Below are 17,777 nucleotides of genomic sequence, written 5' to 3' on the forward strand. Positions count from 1 at the left end.
GCCAGACCAAATTCTCCCTGTGGGCTACTGTCCCTCCTCACCTGTGACTTATGAGGGGATGGGAGAGGCATAAAGGTAGATTCCCTCTCTGTGTAGCAAGCCCTTGGGAAACAATGGGGAGTAGAAGCACTTCCCATTATGATCACAATTTCATCTTAATTCACATAACAGTTTGTAATTTACAAAGAATATTTACCATGCTCGCACCTGAGGTTAAAATTTACAATGAATGAATGAATGAATAAATAAATAAATAAATAACCCTCATAAAATAACTCAGTAGTTTCGCATACTTTGTCTCATGCAATGGATTATCTGGGACCTATATAGCACTAGCAACTCTCCCTCCAAAAGAGCAAAGGAAGACTCATTTAAGGCTCTTGGAGTATGTCTTGGTGGAGAGATATTTGAGGGGTTACCACCTTTCCCATCCACTTCTGAGGACAGTCACATAATATCTCATCAAGCTGTCTGTCCCTTTATTGGCAGTTTTGACTTGACCTTACAGCTGTGCATCTCAATTATCTCTAATCCATGTGCTGTTAAGATGCTAATGGGAAGAAAAAAGGTCATTACCTGAAGAGAAGTCCTACAATCCCCACTTTTCATTCTGTGCAATCATCTTGCTCACTTTCCTTCTGAGCCACATGGAAAGGCAAAGGGAACTGAGTGCCCTTGTTTTACTTCATAGAAGGTCACTGGTTAGATACATGAAAGGATGCATTTCCCCCTTTAAAAATAAGGCTTTAAAGATATTTAAATTATCCATGTTGCTTTCTACAAGGCTCCGTTATGTAAAACAGCATTAATGATTGTGTAGTATGAACAAAACTATAGCAAGCCAGACACACAGGGAGCAGAAATGGGAAGGATTTTTATGAGATTTATAAATTTTGCACCTTTATATATTTAATAAAAAGCTTGTGTCTAAATTATGGGAATGTTCTTGAGAATGAGGCATGGGTTTTGGAACCTTTACTATCTGAGGATATTTTAACTGCAAAATAATAACTTGACTGGAACTTCTCTTTGAGTGGATAAGTAGTAAAAATGACAAGGGGCATTCAGAGATGTTTTCATTGTATCCATTCGTCATCTGAAACTTTAATATAGTCAGGATTTACTGAAAGAATAACATACTCCTATATATTAAATGCTGGGAGTGTTATAACTTTGAATGTTCTTGGAAACTATCTATCCAATTACATATGTTCCTTCAGAAATTCAGTGGAGATTACTGGCCTCGTACTTGATAGAAGTGATTTCAGACTGTTCCTTTTTGCAGATAATGACTTCTGTGTTTCCTTTCCCTTTCATTCCAGTACAGCTAGCTTATGGGTTAGTTATAACTCTGAAACACGGTTATGGGGCATTTTCTGAGGTTGGCGAAAAGCTCCAGTTGAGAAGAAAAATATCAGAAACCATTTGTTGGGTGGCATATGTATCTGAATAACATGGCCAGGTCAAATTCAGCTAATTAATACATCATTGTGTACTGAAAAGACTATCAAGTTTGAACTCAAAGCAAGAACAATAACAACAACAAATACAATAGCATGTGCGTATGAATCTTGGCCATGCCCTTAATTCCGTAGCTTTGACCCCTAGTCCTTCCCTGAGTCTCAGGGTCCTCAGTGAAAGATGGCAAATTGTGTAACAGCATCATTTTTAAGATAATTAGGCGGTGAATATACCAAATATCAGTGTATTATAAATTACAGTTACCCATTATAACCATAATTTGTTAACTCAAATAGTATTAATTGAGGTCTTTCTGGGTATTGTGTTTTAAGTACTGCATCAAAATAAAAAGATGAAAAAAAGATACCATTTTTGCTTTCAAGGATTTTCTGGGCTATAATATTAATGGTCAGCATTTATAGCACACTGTGTGCCAATAGTGGGTAAAGCATAATTTAACAAAGAAACAGGAATAAAAAGACACCACATACAACAGAGCCTTTGTGTGGGCTAATTATAGGAGCTGAGTTTGTATCTGGACTTAACCAGGGTTCTTGATGGATGTTTCAGAAACCCCTAAAGACTTAGCACATCTAAGGGTCATATTCCTCTATTCCCTAAGGAGGAGACCCTAGCAAGGATCTATAAACTTACACTGCCGGCTGCTTGAATATATTTCAGGGCCCCACAGTGGCTACAGTTAGGTCTGCCTGGGCATAGCCAAACTCAATTGCAGGAGATGTTTCCTCACGAGCTCTAAGGGAGCGTCTGGATTGTCTCCAGTATTGTGCAGCCTGCAAAACCCAAAAGCAAAGGTGGCCATGATAGGGACTGGTAAGTCTTGTGCCTAGCAAGAGAGAGTATGATGGCTTCTTGAAAATAATTTCTCATCTAAGATTCTTTAGAAACTAAGTATCTTAATCTAGAAGCCAGATATGTTAGAATCTGGTTAAATGCTATTGAATTGGTGATTGATTCAGTGTACTGTCCTGAGAAAAACATGGATCCAAGGGTGGAAATTATTTAAATTTTTACAACAAACTGTGTGTTGGGTATTATTTTTATCATTTTAAAGACTACAACCTAGAAGCTTAGAGAAACTAGGTGTATATGTTCATATGTTCTTATGGTTTATGCAGCTGGGGTTCTAGTGCAGACACTATTAACCACAACATAAATACTTAAATTTGAGGGTGAAGTCAAGAGCACCAGATTCTGCCTTGGAAAGTTCCACTGGGGAGGTGATTTGCTTAAAGGAACACTGAAGAATGAGGAGGCATCCTCTAGGATTGAGAATGGCTTTATCAGGGTGAGGGGTCCCTCCACCACGGGGGTGGGGGAGGCTGGGGAGGGAGGGGCTGTGAGCAGGTGAGGAACACTGTCAAGTCCACGTGCTACCCGGAGGTGTGCATCACAGGGTATCCAGACCAGCCTAGGCAGACCTTGGTTCGCCATGTTAAAGATTCCTCCTTTATCCTGTAGGAGGTGGGGATTCATCGGAGGATTTTCAGTAGAAGGACAAGCCTTGAGGACTGTAAAAGAGTGAGACTTGAAGCAGGGCATCCCACGGGGTAGTTGAAGCACTGGAGGATAAATGAAATGGCCGACGACTGCAGTTCCTCCTTACATTTACGCAATGGCATAGCCATTTGTAAATGGGTATAGGATGCTTAAATAGCAGGGAGGGGGCTAATGAGTACTGGAGGAAGTGAGAGGGACTCTGTTTTTGACCATCAGGAGGGGCTTGTTCAATTGGTATCAACTGTGATGTTACTCTTCTGTCGGAAGGAGTGTGAGTCACCGTTGGGTTTCCGTGCAGGTACATGCACGCATGCGCGCTCCCATCCTACCCACCCAGAGGGGGGCGTGGTGTCAGCGTATGCTGAGACAGAAGGCCTCCAAGGCCTCCAAGGCCTCTCAGAAATAAGTGTGCCTAGCATTTCAAAGATCACGTTTATATAAAGGAGAGATGACAACTCTACATTAAAGTGCGTACTTGATACAATTACAGATAGAAACAAAATTGTATTGTTATTCTGTGCTTTCTTAAAGAGAAATCACAATTCCCTCGTAGGTTATGTGGGACACGAGTGGCGGATAGCACACAGATCACCGCAGGAGCTGAGCAATGAAAAGAGAGAACTTTTTTTTTCTTTCCAGTTAAGGATTTTCAGTGTGACTTAGAATTATTAAGCTTGCTTAGACCACAATAAATATCAGTTAGCTGGAAGCCTAAACACCAGATACATCAAACAATGGAATTGTTCTCACTAATGTCCTTGTTGTAATTGAAAAATATCTATGATGCTTTAAAATGACTTGTTAATGGCAATCACAAGATAAGGGAGGCCCTGGGTGAAGTCACTGACAATCCAACCCAGACTACTTTATGGAGTAGTTGACTGGTTTACTATGGAACGACCAACAGGCCCAGCTCCAGTTCCATAGCAGTGGCTAGAAAAAGTGCCCAACAGAGCAATTTGCTAAAGGACCCATTCACCTGCTTAGTTAACCAAAAAAGAAAAAAAAAAACACTTTTTTATTAACCACTTAGAAAATATATAGCAATTATTTGTGTTTCGTGGAGTCTAGCCTCACATTTTATGCAATTTTTGCATTATATTTTGTGAAGTTTGAATTTCACTGTAATGCATCGCATGAATGTCAAGGATTTTAATGAATGCATGGGCTCATTCTCTAAGTGCATTTTAAATCCAATCTTCTGCCTTCCCTGCTTCTATTAGTTCATGAATTTAATTTCTTGAATAGGGGGAAACTGAGGGAGTTGTAGTGTGTACGTCAGAATTTAGAGCTTGGGAAAGGTTTTGCACTAGTGGCTTTACACGCTCACGGTGCTATGCATTCATCACTCAGACACATACACACCCATGCCCATGTAGACAAGCCCAGGAGGCTTTTCTTTGTTCTCAGATAGTCTTTGCAACTCATCGTTTATACAGAGTAAAACGACACTGTGTTTCTCATCTCAAATGGCCCTCATCAAGATGCGATACAGAAGTGGTATATCTCCATCACAGCCTCCATTGGTACTGTGTAATTTCTGTGTCATTAAAAGATGAGAAATTGAGTTGCATTACCCAATGTAAGCTTGCAGACAGAATCTATATATTTCAGAGCACAGACCAAAATAAAGATGTATTTCTAATTTCAGATACCTAGTCTCTTCTTAAGTTCTTAGTGCTTTGTAGACAAATGTATGGTTTATTCCTTACACACAGTCTACAGTGCCGTAATATATTTGTCAGCCTGACTAAGGAAATCAGGTCTGCGTGGATGGGAGCTTGAGTGTACAGTTTGTGTAAGATGTGTGTATGTGTCCTGATTTGGTGCGTGTGTGATATCTAGAGATAAAGGAGTAGAATATTGCCAATCTTGGCACACTATTGAAATGGCACCACCCCTTTTCTTTCACCAATGTGACTAATTCAGGAAATCAACTGGGTAGAAAAGGCAGTAACCTGGATTGAAAATCCACTAGGTGAAGGAAACCTTTCCTATTCTTTATGAAATATTTAACATTTGTGACCTGCCCGAGAGGTGAAATTCACCATATAAAAAATTAGAAACCAAAGTATACTTAACATTAGCTGTCCTCTGAGAAACTAGAACCATTGTAATTTTATAATTGGGTTAAAGGAAACTTGTTTATCTTTTTTTAATTTTTTTAAGCGATTCAACAATTCAACAAATTGGTCCTTGGATGAATCACCGAGCTAGTGATTCTTGGTGAATTGGTGATTTTGAGAGATGATCTTGCTAGCAACATTTTAGATGTATGTTTACTACTGTTTACATACTCGAGTAGATAACTCCTTGAAATCATTTGCGGATACCATGGATTGGAAATCTAGAAATACATCTTGTGCAGGAAGAAGAGCTAAGGAACAAAAAGGAGAAAGAGATAGCAGTTGAATTAGGAAAGCAAAATTTACGAGAAATTATCAGCCCACTTCTGCTTATGTCTCACTGGCCAGAATTTTGGCACATGGTCAATCTTAGCTGCAAGAGAGTCTGAGAAATGCAGGGGTTTTTTTTTGTTTGTTTGTTTTTTATCTTGTCCCATTACCCTCCTCAAATATAACTGGAGTTATGATCAGAAGGAAGATAAGGAACTTGGATACTGGAAGAGCAACTAGTAATGTCTGTCTGTCAGAGTTGAATGTTCTCTTCCTTAAACTCCTCACTTTTTTAGTTCATTACTCTGCTGGATTTTTTTTTTTTTTTTAAGTTGTTGTCCCCTTTTCTCTCCCACTGAGTTCTATTTTACTTAGAACTATAGCAGTTCAGAGGAGAAGGACTCAGGATCATCTGATTCCACCCCCTTTATTTCACGGATGAGAAAAGTGAGGCTCAAGAGTATAGATACTTGCCCAAAGTTGCATAGTAAGCTACACAAGAAGGAACGGGCACAGAGACCCGGCTAGCATTCACCTCTCAGAGCAGTCTGCCTCTGGGGGGTGAGGAAAAACGTCAAATGCACGGGTTTTTGCTTTTATTTTTCCCAATCTTTAAATTTTAAATTATTTGCACTTCTAGAATTCAATTTCTAGCTAGCCAAGCACAGTTGCAACCCATTGCCTGTCTTTTTTTTTTTTTTTTCCTTAATGCTTCCTACACACTTTGTTATGGGATCATGCAGCTGCCATAATGGGAAGGGGAGTTCAGAGGGATTTCTCTTCACCTGCTACTCAAAAAGATTAAAGGCCAGGACACCAAGGCGGCTCAGTCAGTTAAGCATCAGACTAGCTTTTGGGTCAGGTCATGATCTCACAGTTCCTGAGTTGGAGCCCCACATTGGGCTCCACGCTAGCAATGTGGAGCCTTCTTGGGATTCTCTCTCTCCCTCTCTCTGCCCCTCCCTAGCTTGTTCTCTCTCTCTCTCTCTGTCAATAAATAAACTTAAAAAAATTAAAGGCCAATATTAAAAATAACCTCACAGAATACCACCCAAAACCTTTGCCAGAAAAATGTCCCAAATAAGATTTGTACCCTTCCATTCGAATATAAGATTTTTTTTAACTTTAAAGATTATTGCATAAAGGCTACGTGATAGAGGAGGAAGGCTCTTACAGTGCCTTCCATGAAATGAGTGATCTCATGCAGGTCATTTTCTTGCTCTCTCTTCCTTCTAAAGTTAGGAGAGGTCGCACTGGAATGAGGACCTCAGCTTTGGTTGCACATTGCAGTCACAGCAGGGCACTTAAAATTATTAATGTCTCTATCTCCTCCCCACCCCTGCCAACTATTTTGATTTTATTGGTTTTCAGTCTAGGGCACACTTATTAGCAGTCTTTGTAAAGTTGTCTAGGTGATCCTGACATATAGCCAGAGTTGAAACCCACTGGGCTGTAATAAGCACTTATCTTGCCACTCAAAGTGTGGTCTCCTGACCAGTAGCATCCTATAACGCGGGGGTTTTGTTAGAAATGCCAGGATTTTGGGTCCCTCTCCAGACCTGCTGAATCAGAGTTTGCAAGAATCTCAGGTGATTCAATACACTGTGAAATTTGCTAAGTGCTGCTGATTTCGTGATTCTATAATATTGGGTTGCTTCCTTGCTCAAAATCCTTCAGTTGCTCCCATGCAGTCTAAATTCCTCAACCCGGCATGTAAGGCTCATCTTAATCTAACCCAGCTGGCATCTCTGCCACCATTTCTCCCTTTGTGTGGTCTGATCTCGAGGGACCTCTGTTTTCTCGTTGCCCACCCAAGCAGCCCTTGGTTTGTTTTTGCGTGGCTAACATGGCTCCCCGGTACTTGCCCAGCCATACACCTCAAAGTCCAGCCAACGTTGGCTTGCCTGGCCCACCATGCATCACTAGCATTTTTTCTTTCTGCTCTTATTTGTAAGTTGTGGGAGTTTCCTGGAATTGTTACTGATGGGGTTTTAGAGTGGTGGCAGGGGTTCAGAGCCAACGGCCAAGAAAGAATTCTTGATGATGTCTTTGGTGCAAAAAAGATGATTGTATTAAAGGGGGACAGGACCCATTGGCAGAAAGAGCTGCACCAGGGTTGTGAAGAGTGATTGGTTATATACTGTGGAGTTGGGAGAGATAAAGTCAAGAGGAAGTTCCTTAAAGGGATTTCCATATACTAAGGAAGACTCACAGATTACTGGAGGCCTAGGCATTGTCAAGCTAAGGTTGTTTTTCCCTCTAGAAAAGCATTAACATTAAGACAGTAGGGAGTTCTGGAGATTAGGCTATTGATAAGATTGCCCTTTTCTTGTAATATTACTAAGATACTTGTAAACTGATGGAGACTATCAGTTTAACCATTTGTTTTCGGTCCTTTCCTTTGTCCTGGGGTAGCCAGGAGTGACTGAGGAATGTCACACATGTCCCACCTGGGGAGGGGATGTGCTAGTTTGTGCTTGGCTCTCAACTTGCCTTATGATCCCTCATCATTTACTATTAGATTTCTTTTCCTTACCTCTCTGCTTAGACTGAAAGGTCCTTTAAGACAAGGATCATATCCCGTTCATCCTTGAATCCCAAGTGCATGCTTGAAAAATACGGTGGATATCATATAAATGTTTACTATCAAGGCTTGCTGCAGGGAAAAGACCAGTGATATGGGAGTCAAATGGGGTGGATTTTATAACCTGTGGTGGTGTGACCTCTGGGTCTCAGTTTTCTTATATAAAAGAATTTAGGTGACTTCCATCTCTGACAGTCTGAGTCCAGGACTTTGCTGGGAACCGGTGTTATCTAGATCATGGTCTCTAATGATTGAGTCCTTATGTATCTACCAGGAACAGCACACACATGTGAAGAGTTTTTAATTCATTCAGTCCTTCATGTGGGCTTTAAATACACTAGCTTATCTTGTCCTTGAAAATAAGCACTGCCACTAGGTCTGTAGCTGAAAGAAATCAGGATGAATTCAGTAAGAATGGGGCAGCTGAATGAGTGAGAAACTGAAAACCCTTGGCTTGGTCTTTCTGTTACCTTGTTTGGTTTTCAAGGGAATTGTGATCTTTTGTCTCTTAAGGATATGGTTTGGGATCGACTGGAAATGGGTGGGTTTTTGCCCCTGCGGACCTTTCTGCCCTTACACAGCTATCTGGTTAATGGAATGAGCCTGCTTCACAGCCCTTTTGCACATTACCTTTTGCACAGCCCTTACACATTACCATTCTCATCCGGCCCCCATGGCAGTCCTGTGAGGGGGACATACAGGGATTAGGGTTGTTCCAAATTGGAGCCGAGGAAGCAGGCTCAGGGAAGTGAAGTGATTTCTCAGTCATTTGCAGTAGTTTTCAAATGGCTGCTTTCGATGCCATCTGCTTCAGAAGCACCTGGGGTATTTATCAGCCCTGCTCCTCGGCCCTACCTGAGCCAGAATCTCTGTGACTGGGGCCCAGGATCCTGCTGGTGACAATCCCCTGAGACCATTCTTAAGCATTGAAATTTGAGAACCACCTTGCTAGGAAATGTTCTGGGTCCTTTTAGAGAACTAATGCAAGACTCGGGATGATGACATTGTCTCCCTTCCCCTGGGAAGACTCAGAAATTGGGTGTGTTATCACAGTCACCTGAGGAGCTTTTAAGAAAGGTCACCTCACTAAGTGCCACACTAGGCCAAGTGATGCAAAGTGTCCATGAGCAGCCTGGGAATCTTTATTTTTAAATAGTTGCGTAGGTGACTTTGGTACTCAGCAAGGCTTGGGAACGGCCAAGTTGAAAGCGGACTGGAACGTTTTCAAAAGGCTTCAGTCAGCAGAGAGAATAGTTTGTGATCGGATAATCGGATGCATTTAAAATGGAGTCTCCCACAGGCTGTCTCTGCCTACCTTCCACTCTGTCTCCTCTGGAAAAGCCTTTTCCCTGGTCAACAGAAGTACACTGAGCATGTCCAAACTCCTTGAAGTCTTTTCAGAAGAGAGCAAAGCTGACGGAGTTTTCCAGATTCTGGTTTTCTGTCTGAGGCTCTGCCACTCAGGTCGTGCTCCCACTGTAGGGGCCCGAGCAACATGCAGGCTGGGGCCTTGGCCAGCAGCTTCTGGGATAGGACTGCCAGTGTCCACCAGGCACAGCATGAGATAAAGAATAGAAACAACAAGCCCCCACCTTTTATAGCACTTTCCATTCACAGAGCACATTCACATTTTTAAAATCTCATCATTCCCCACAGCGGACCTGTGATGTAGATGTCATACACATACCTGACAGAGGATGAGAGGAAGCCAGGAGAGGGGACATGCCCTGCTCAGTCATGGTTGTTGAATCACAGAGCTGAGCAGACGACCCAGAGGTCTGGTTTCAGCCCCATCGCTCTCTCCACCGTGCACATCAGCCACTATGTTCCCTCAGTAACCCTGATGAAGCGGGTGTTTTGTTCTTATTGGCATACAGTAGAACTGTAGTTAGAAGTGATAAGCCCAGGGGCCCCTGGGTGGCTCAGTCGGTTGAGCATCCGACTTCGGCTCAGGTCATGATCTCGCGGTTCACGAGCTGGAGCCCCACGTTGGTCTCTGTGCTGTGAGTTCAGAGCCTGGAGCCTGCTTCAGAGTCTGTGTCTCCCTCTCTCTCTGCCCCTCCCCCACTCACACTCTGTCTCCCTCTATCAAAAAGCGAATGAACGTTAAAAAAGAAAAGAAGTGATAAGCCCAAAGTCACACAACTACTAAGTGGGTCAGGATTCAGACCCAGCTCTAAAGCTAACTGTTCTTGTTCAGGACTCTGCCATTTTCTTTGAAGGCTTGAAGCATCTGTTGTGTTCATCAAACGTTTTTTGTATCAACCATGGTGAGAGATCATCATGGTACAAAGTATGCGCCCACATATGCATCCTTATATCTGCATAGACACACGAAACCAAAAGGTTTTGTTGTTGTTGTTGTTGTTGTCGTCTCAACGAATACTCTATTGCTGTACATTCTACTTTCTTGTGTTTCATGATGCGCTGAAGGGCCACGACCTACACTTGGAAAAAAAACATTCTTCAAGGTGCCCAAACATTTGCTTTGGTGTTTATTCACGTCTTTTCTGTGTGTTTGAAAGCACACATGGAGAGACTGAATCAGATTCTTTGGTGGTCAGCCTTGGACTTGCTCAGTTTGGGCACGCCTGCCCGGTTCCTTCCCAGTTTGCCCCAGGCCCTTGTGCAAGCGTCAGGCCTCTGGCCACCTCCCAGGTCACAGAGGTGGGGTTCCAAGGCTGGTGGCGAGCGCCAGCAACCCAGGGGTGCCCTTGATGATGGGCGCATTCTTCAAAGCTTCCCCTTTCTTGATGACTAGGAGCAGTAGTAAACGTGCGGGCAAACAGGGAGAGTTTAGTGTGTTTATTGCTGCTATTGAGAAAATAATGTGATAATAAACAGGGCCGGTAATGGAAATTGCTTCTAAGAATAAAATCATGTTATTATGAGTTACGTGCGGCCCTGAGAAAGCGTGTCACGTCTCCGAGCGCGAAGCGCCTGGCTGGTTGGAGCTGTTCTGCGGGGCCTCCCGCCTGGGATCCCCGCTTCTCACTCTCTTCGCCAATTTGAACTTGTAGCCTCATTGACTTCTTGGCATTGCTGATCTTTGGAAACTGGGCGGCTTGGGCAGCATTGCATTTTAATTAGTGCATTTAATCCCCTGGCCTGCGTGCTGATGCCCGTTACCTTTCTTTGCAGAGTCTCATTAGGTGTGGATGAGGAAACTCTTCTTTAGCGTATGATGAAGGAATTAACCCCGAGCACAGTTTAAATGGCCTGTGTGGAAGAGAATCGCCTTTTTTTTTATCAGCTAATAGCCTAGCCTGTCATTAACGCAGGCGTACGAGTAAAATGAAGGTTGGAGAGCTTAGCTCCTGTACTAATTAGAAAGAAAATGACAGAAAAAAAATGTCAGCTTTGAAGAGCTGACTTGGCTTTGATGACACACAGACTTGCATAGGCTAAGAACAAAATGCCTTTTCAACCTTTTCCTTCAGACTTTGTGCATAATGTTGCCTTACACCCTGTCTTTTCATGCCCTGCCTTTCCGTCTGGGGATCTCTCAACTTCCAGCCTTCCCCTGTCAGATTCTTAGTCCTCTCCCAGGGTTTCTCCCAACGGTGTTATCCTGCAAGAAGTCATGCCAAACCCCAGGGAACGTTTTCTCCCCTACGCAGTTCCCATATTCTGTTGACCTTTTGGCTCAAGAACGTGTCATGGTCTCCGGTTATTAAGCTGATTGCATCACATCCCTTGTTAGATTGCAAATTCGTCTCCTTCATCTCTATTCTCTTTACAGAGTCTGGCCCAAGGTACAGCGTAAGGCAGCTGGGTCCACGATGCGGCAGCCGATGCAAATGGAGTGGAATTGACTATAGGATGTCCACCATGTGTGCCGGGGCTGGCACTGGGTGTGATAAGAGGGGCTCCTAGCGTGCCCATGCGGGCCCCCAAGAGTGAGACTCTCTCGCAGGTTTGCACTGTAGGCACCTCTCTCGCCTCTCAAGCCCTGGCCTTGGTGAGGGGACTGGGAAAAGATTGAAGGTTGCTCTTAAAGAGGCATTTGCTGGATTCCTTTTGTGAGAATAGTTTAGTCTTCTCTGATCAGGGATTTTATAATCGGCACAAAAGAACCTCCTAAGCTCTGCCGTTGTCCTCTTAAAGGGCCCTATTTCTGCAGCTTCCCTCCTTGCCCAACCCAGCAGGGATCCTGTCCTCTACTGATGTATCTGGGGTTTCACTGGTACACTTCTGTGCTTGCTCACCCTCCACGCTCTGGTCGGGCCCTTCGTCCGTCCCTTACCTGGGCTACTCTGGAGCTTTCCTGCCTTCAGAGTCCCTCTACCCTTGGCCGCATCCATTCTACATGTCACGGTATGTCAAGATGCCACTCTGGGTCCCTTCCTTGCTCTTTGTCCTTGTTTTCCTCTTCTTCCTCACCTCATGTCAGGGGGAGACCAAGTCCCCAGAGACTGCAAAGGAGGCGATCACTAGGACATTTGTGGATTTTTTGACGACTTCCCATTTAAGCTGTGATGGCAAGTCAGAGTAACCAGAATTATCAATTAGATTCTTTAAAGATCAGGATGCTTACATCATGATAACATGTCAGAATATTTGGTGGCGGTCTGTCTTTAAGGTAAGGGAAAATTCATTCATTCACTTGTTTATTCATTCAGCAGTTCAAGGGTCCAGTCTGGATGCATCAGGAAGCAAGGCTGATAATTTCCCTGTCTTCATCCTCCTTACCTTCTACAGGGAGGAGGCAGAGTCAATCAGGACGCAATGCTTGAACAAGGTCCTGGTGAGTTGTAGAAGTGTCATGAGGAAAACAAACAGGGTAGGGTAGTGAAGGGCTGCGGACGAGCCCTCAGAGGTTGATGGCATTTGTACCAAGACCTGAAGATTGCATGAAGCTGCCAAGGGAAATGCCAGGGCCAAGCAAGCGTGGCAGGTGGAGGTTGGGACTATTTTGATGGATTTGAGGAGTAGGAGGAGGTGGTGTGACAGCTGGAGGACAGTGAATAAGGGCAAGAGTGGCACCAGAGGGTGTCGGTGAGGCAGGCAGAGACCAGGTTCAGAATGGGCTTTAGACTTTATTCCTGGTGGAATTGGAAATACTTGAAGGACATTGCCCAGGAGAGTTGCATGATTTGATTTACTATTTCAGTGATTACTCTGGCTCATGTGCAGACTGGATTTTAAGGGCCCAGGATTCCACATGGCCACCCATGCAGGTAACTACCCTTTTAGACAAAACACAAAGTTCTGTAACAAAGAGGATGTATGGAAGACTCTGTGATTTGTAGATATTCTTTTTATGTTTCTTCTTGTCTGGAAACTTACCTTTAAATTAAAAAAAAAAAAGCCCTGTTTTTTGTTTGGAATAAATATTTATGGTACTCTTAAAAACAGTGGTAGTTTTTTCTCTCCTTTGTCATCACATTCACGACACTCCTGTGCTGTTCTACATGAACACAATATATGCTTGAATTTTGTCCATGTTCTTTTCCAAGAGAATTGAATGTAAGTCAAGTGGCTGAAGGAGCAATACCATTTCTTTGAATTTGTCACAGAGAGGAACGTGTTATTTACTGATGCCCAATTTTATTTGGTGTTTGGAATAGCAAACATCTTTAGAGATGGGAACAAATTTTCACAGATCTTGAACATCATCTACTATGAGACACTCTCTTGGTAAAAATAATCTCTGCCTCCTACTGTAGTCATCAGTGGAGAGATAGTAAAGATAGCCCTTGATGCCCAATTGGATATGTTTTATAATAACCTTCCATAGACCCACCCCACTATACCCTTAAATCACTTCTTTCTCCTTTGGTCTGAGAAAAGTGGGTTCAGGGAAACAAAGATGAGGTATTTGGGGAGAAAGTGGGTAAAAGAAGGTGTGTGTGTGTGTGTGTGTGTGTGTGTGTGTGTGTGTGTGTGTGTGTTGTTTTAGCTTCGTCCCATGAAGGGTATGGGTTTGCCCAAGAGTGATGCCTCTAGTATAAGTCAGTGGTTTTCTGCTCAGGCTGATGAAGCTCATCTGGGCAATTGGTTAGAAGGACATTCCCATCCTGTTATGGGTTGAATAGTGTCTCCCCCACCCCCCCACCCCACATTCCTATGTTGATGTCCTTATCCATAGTATCTCAGATGTGACCTCATTTGTAAATACTGTAGAAGTAGATGGTCAAGTTAGGATGGGATCATGCTGGATTAAGGTGGGCCTCTATTCCAATAAGACTGGTGTCCTTATTAAACAAAGGAAATTCGAACACAGAGTGCACACACAGGGTGACTGCCATATGAAGAGGAAGGCAGAGATTGGGTGACACATCTACAAGCCAGGGGATGCCAAAGATGGCCGGAGACCACTAGAATCCAGGAGAGAGTCCCGGAACAGACTCTTCCTCACAGCTCTTAGAAGGAACCAACCCTGCTAACACTTTGACCTTGGACTTGTAGTTTTCACAACTGTGAGATGGTAAATTTCTGATGTTTACGCCAACTGATTTATAGTACTTTCTTAGAGCTGCCCTAGGAAACTACTGCACAGTCCCATCTGGCTCTCTGGGGGAAGGTCCATGGAGGTGGATTTTCACAGCCCTTGAGTGGCTTCTGAGGAGGGGGTGAGGCTGGGAAGCACAGTTCTAACTCCTTGCCCGTCTCTGGGCATCCATAGATGCTCTCACGTCTGAGCTCCTGCCATCCCCGCTGACTTGCTCAGTGGTTTTCAGGACTCTTGTGGGATGTGTGGACATATTGCAACCATGAATGAACCAGTCAAGATGAGACTGTTCACCTATTAAAACAGACATTTGTTGACATTCCTCTTGTTAAAAAAAAATGCAGGTATACTGTCCCCGTATATTGTGTCACATACAGAAAAACCAGACTTATAAGTGCATTCTCAGCCCCTAGCCTTGCGCTGGCCACACACGAGTGCAAAGGTTGTTAAAGATGACAGCATTTCTAAATTCAAAGAATTTGAATAATGTGCTTTGAAAACTATGGTTCCTAGACTGTTAGCTAACTTGAAAAAGGTTGCTCTTCATTTTAAATGTCTATGACACTCCGTATTCTGACAAACAACAGAAGAAACTTCTTCCCGGACAAGCCTGGGTAGCAGTGTATATATAGAAACCAAAGTCTGGAGATAACTTTTCCCTTTCCTTTCAACCAATCTGACCTTCAAGACTAGCCTGCTTGAACACCAGCACCACCTTTTCCAGAATTATCATCACAGAGTTGTTTTTATTAGAATCTGGGTCTCAGGAACCTATAGCATTCTTTAGCTCACACTTTGGGTTGGAATTTATCAGGCTTGTTCTGAGCCCAGAGGTGGTTTCTTTTTTCCTCCTGCAAGTTTGGTAAATTTCTGCTCAGCCATTTTTATACTGTTGAAGCATGAAGCATAGTTATTGTGCTCTGAAAATTGTTTAGATGCTTTCCACCCACCTCCAGCCAAATAACGGGAGCTAGTTTTTTTTCAAGTAAAAATTTTCCATGGCCTCCTTTGAGTGCAAGAACTGATTCTTTGTCACAGTGGGAGATTTTCTCCTTAGCCTGTGGTGACACGAAAGAAGGCGCGTGGGCTGGAAAAGACAGACTCAAGTTTGAATCACACTTTTCCAACCACCGTTGTGTGATCTTGGGTGAGATTCTTAACTTTCTTCCCAAACCTTGTTTTCCTCACCACTAATATGGGACAACACCTCTCAAGTTCATGGTGAAGATTGGCATTTACATGTAAAACAATGAGCTATGGTATAGGCTGGTGGTTCTCAAACCTGCATGCTCATTAGAATCACCAGGGAGCTTTTAAGACAAAACTACCCCTCACCCCAGACAAAATGAACGGGATTCTCTGGGGGAGGGATGAAGCTACACATCTGAATAATTTTAAATGCTCCAGGATATTTGGAAGCCCAGGGAGGGACTAGGTAAGCCTAGCAAAGATGGACTTCAGAAGCATCTGTTAAGTGAAAGAAACCACACAAAAGACCACATACAGTGGGATTGCATTGATATGATATTCTAGAAATGACAAAACTCTAGGGACAGAGATCAGATCACTGATTGTCAGGGTCAAAGAGTCGGGGAAGGGGATGATGACCGCAGAGGACCATAGAGGGATGTTTTGGGGTGAAACTGTGTGATATGTTGATGTGTCGTACTCATTCAGTCATATGCTTAAAAAAGTAAATTTTATTCCATGTGAATTATACCTCAGTTAAAAAAAGAGAGAGAGAACTAGTAGGGTAGGTCCTCAATAGCCATTATTTTGATGATGAGATTATGATGATGATGATGTAGCAGGAGGAAGGTAGCTGGTGTCTGAAAACAGTTTCCTAAAGTTTTGTTTTTTTGTTTTTGTTTTTGTTTTTTTGATGAGGACTAGCTGGAAACTCTTGAGGCATTACAAGATAGGTAGTCACAAATCCATAATTTGAAATGTACACATTAAAATGAATGCATTTGACATGCGTTTAGTTCCAGATGTTCAGGTAAGCATGCCGAATGGGGCTTGCTGACACTTTCATTACTGATGAAGAATAAATACCAGATGATCGGAGAGGGTGTTAACATGGAGATGAACATCGGGAGCATTTTCAAGCCGAATTATCCAAACTCTCTGAGGCTTTCAAGAAAAAAAAAAATCACAGGGAAGCAGAGCCTCATGGGAGTTTCTTCCCGAGTCCCTCTTCTGTTAGGGCTGGCAGAATGGTGTTTTCTTCTGCTCAGACTTGCACAAGAAGCCTCAAGAACATGAAATATCTGAAGAGCAAATATATAGAGAGTAGATATCAGCAGAAACCTCTGGTGGAAGTTTCAGTGTGAGATGGGCCAAGGCTCTTGCTCACATGTTCTCACACAAACACACTGTCCTGTTCTGCAGGTAATCAGAACTAAGTGCACATGTTGGCTTAATTCTTTGGGATTGTGGTTCTCTAGCACAGAACAGGGCAAACGTTCTTCCCCTTTTCTTCCAGTTGTTTAACCTTTGACAAGTGATTTAAGCTTTCAGAGTGTTAGCTTTCTCACCCAAAATATGAGGGTGGCTACTTACTCTATAGGGCTGTCGGGTAAAGTAGAGCCAATGTATGCAAAATGCTTGCTCTGTGCCTGCTGGGTGCTAATGAGTCAAATTATGTCCCAAGCACTGTTCTCATAGGTTGATCTGTTTTAATTCATTTACTTTTTATCACAGCCCGAGGAAGTAGATATTGTTGCTGTCATCCCATTTTGTGAACAAGGAAACTGAGCCAGAAGAGGTTGGTGATTTCACAAAGGATAGATGGAAACAGCCTGGCTCCACATCCTCTGCCTTAACCGCTTGGCTCTGCTTAGCGCTGGTACATGCAGTAGGCTTGCCTTAAATTATGGGAATCTGCAGAAAGTTTAGTATCCTTTATTAATCCTTGGGTAGAATTGACTCCCCAGGAATTGTCTGGTACTTTGCCAATCTGTGTGTGCACATGCACATGTGTTTCTTGGGGGATGTTTGCACAAATGCAAAGCAGTGAGTGTTGCAGTATGGCCGAAAGACCTCGGTGAGAATTCCCGTCTTTCCTTTCCTAGGTGTAATGTTCACCAGCTCACTGGCTCTCTTTTGACCTTTAGTTCACATCTGCAAAATAGAATATTTCTGTCTACCTTACCAAAGAGTTTTGAAGGTTAAATAAAATGACGGATATAAATGTACCTAATAGATTGGTCAATATGTATTGGATCTTGGTAAATTTTTCTTTTTAAGATTAAAGAACAAAGAAACCCTTAAGAGAAGCTTGCAGCCTAACAGGGCTCAGGGAGCTTGTATTGCTGGCTTGGCCTCACAGGTTCCGTTTTATTGCTGATGGTTCCCAGGC

The sequence above is a fragment of the Panthera pardus genome, unplaced genomic scaffold (genome assembly GCF_024362965.1).
Source record: "Panthera pardus isolate Hobbes unplaced genomic scaffold, ASM2436296v1 HiC_scaffold_26, whole genome shotgun sequence".
In the NCBI taxonomy this organism is placed as follows: domain Eukaryota; kingdom Metazoa; phylum Chordata; class Mammalia; order Carnivora; family Felidae; genus Panthera; species Panthera pardus.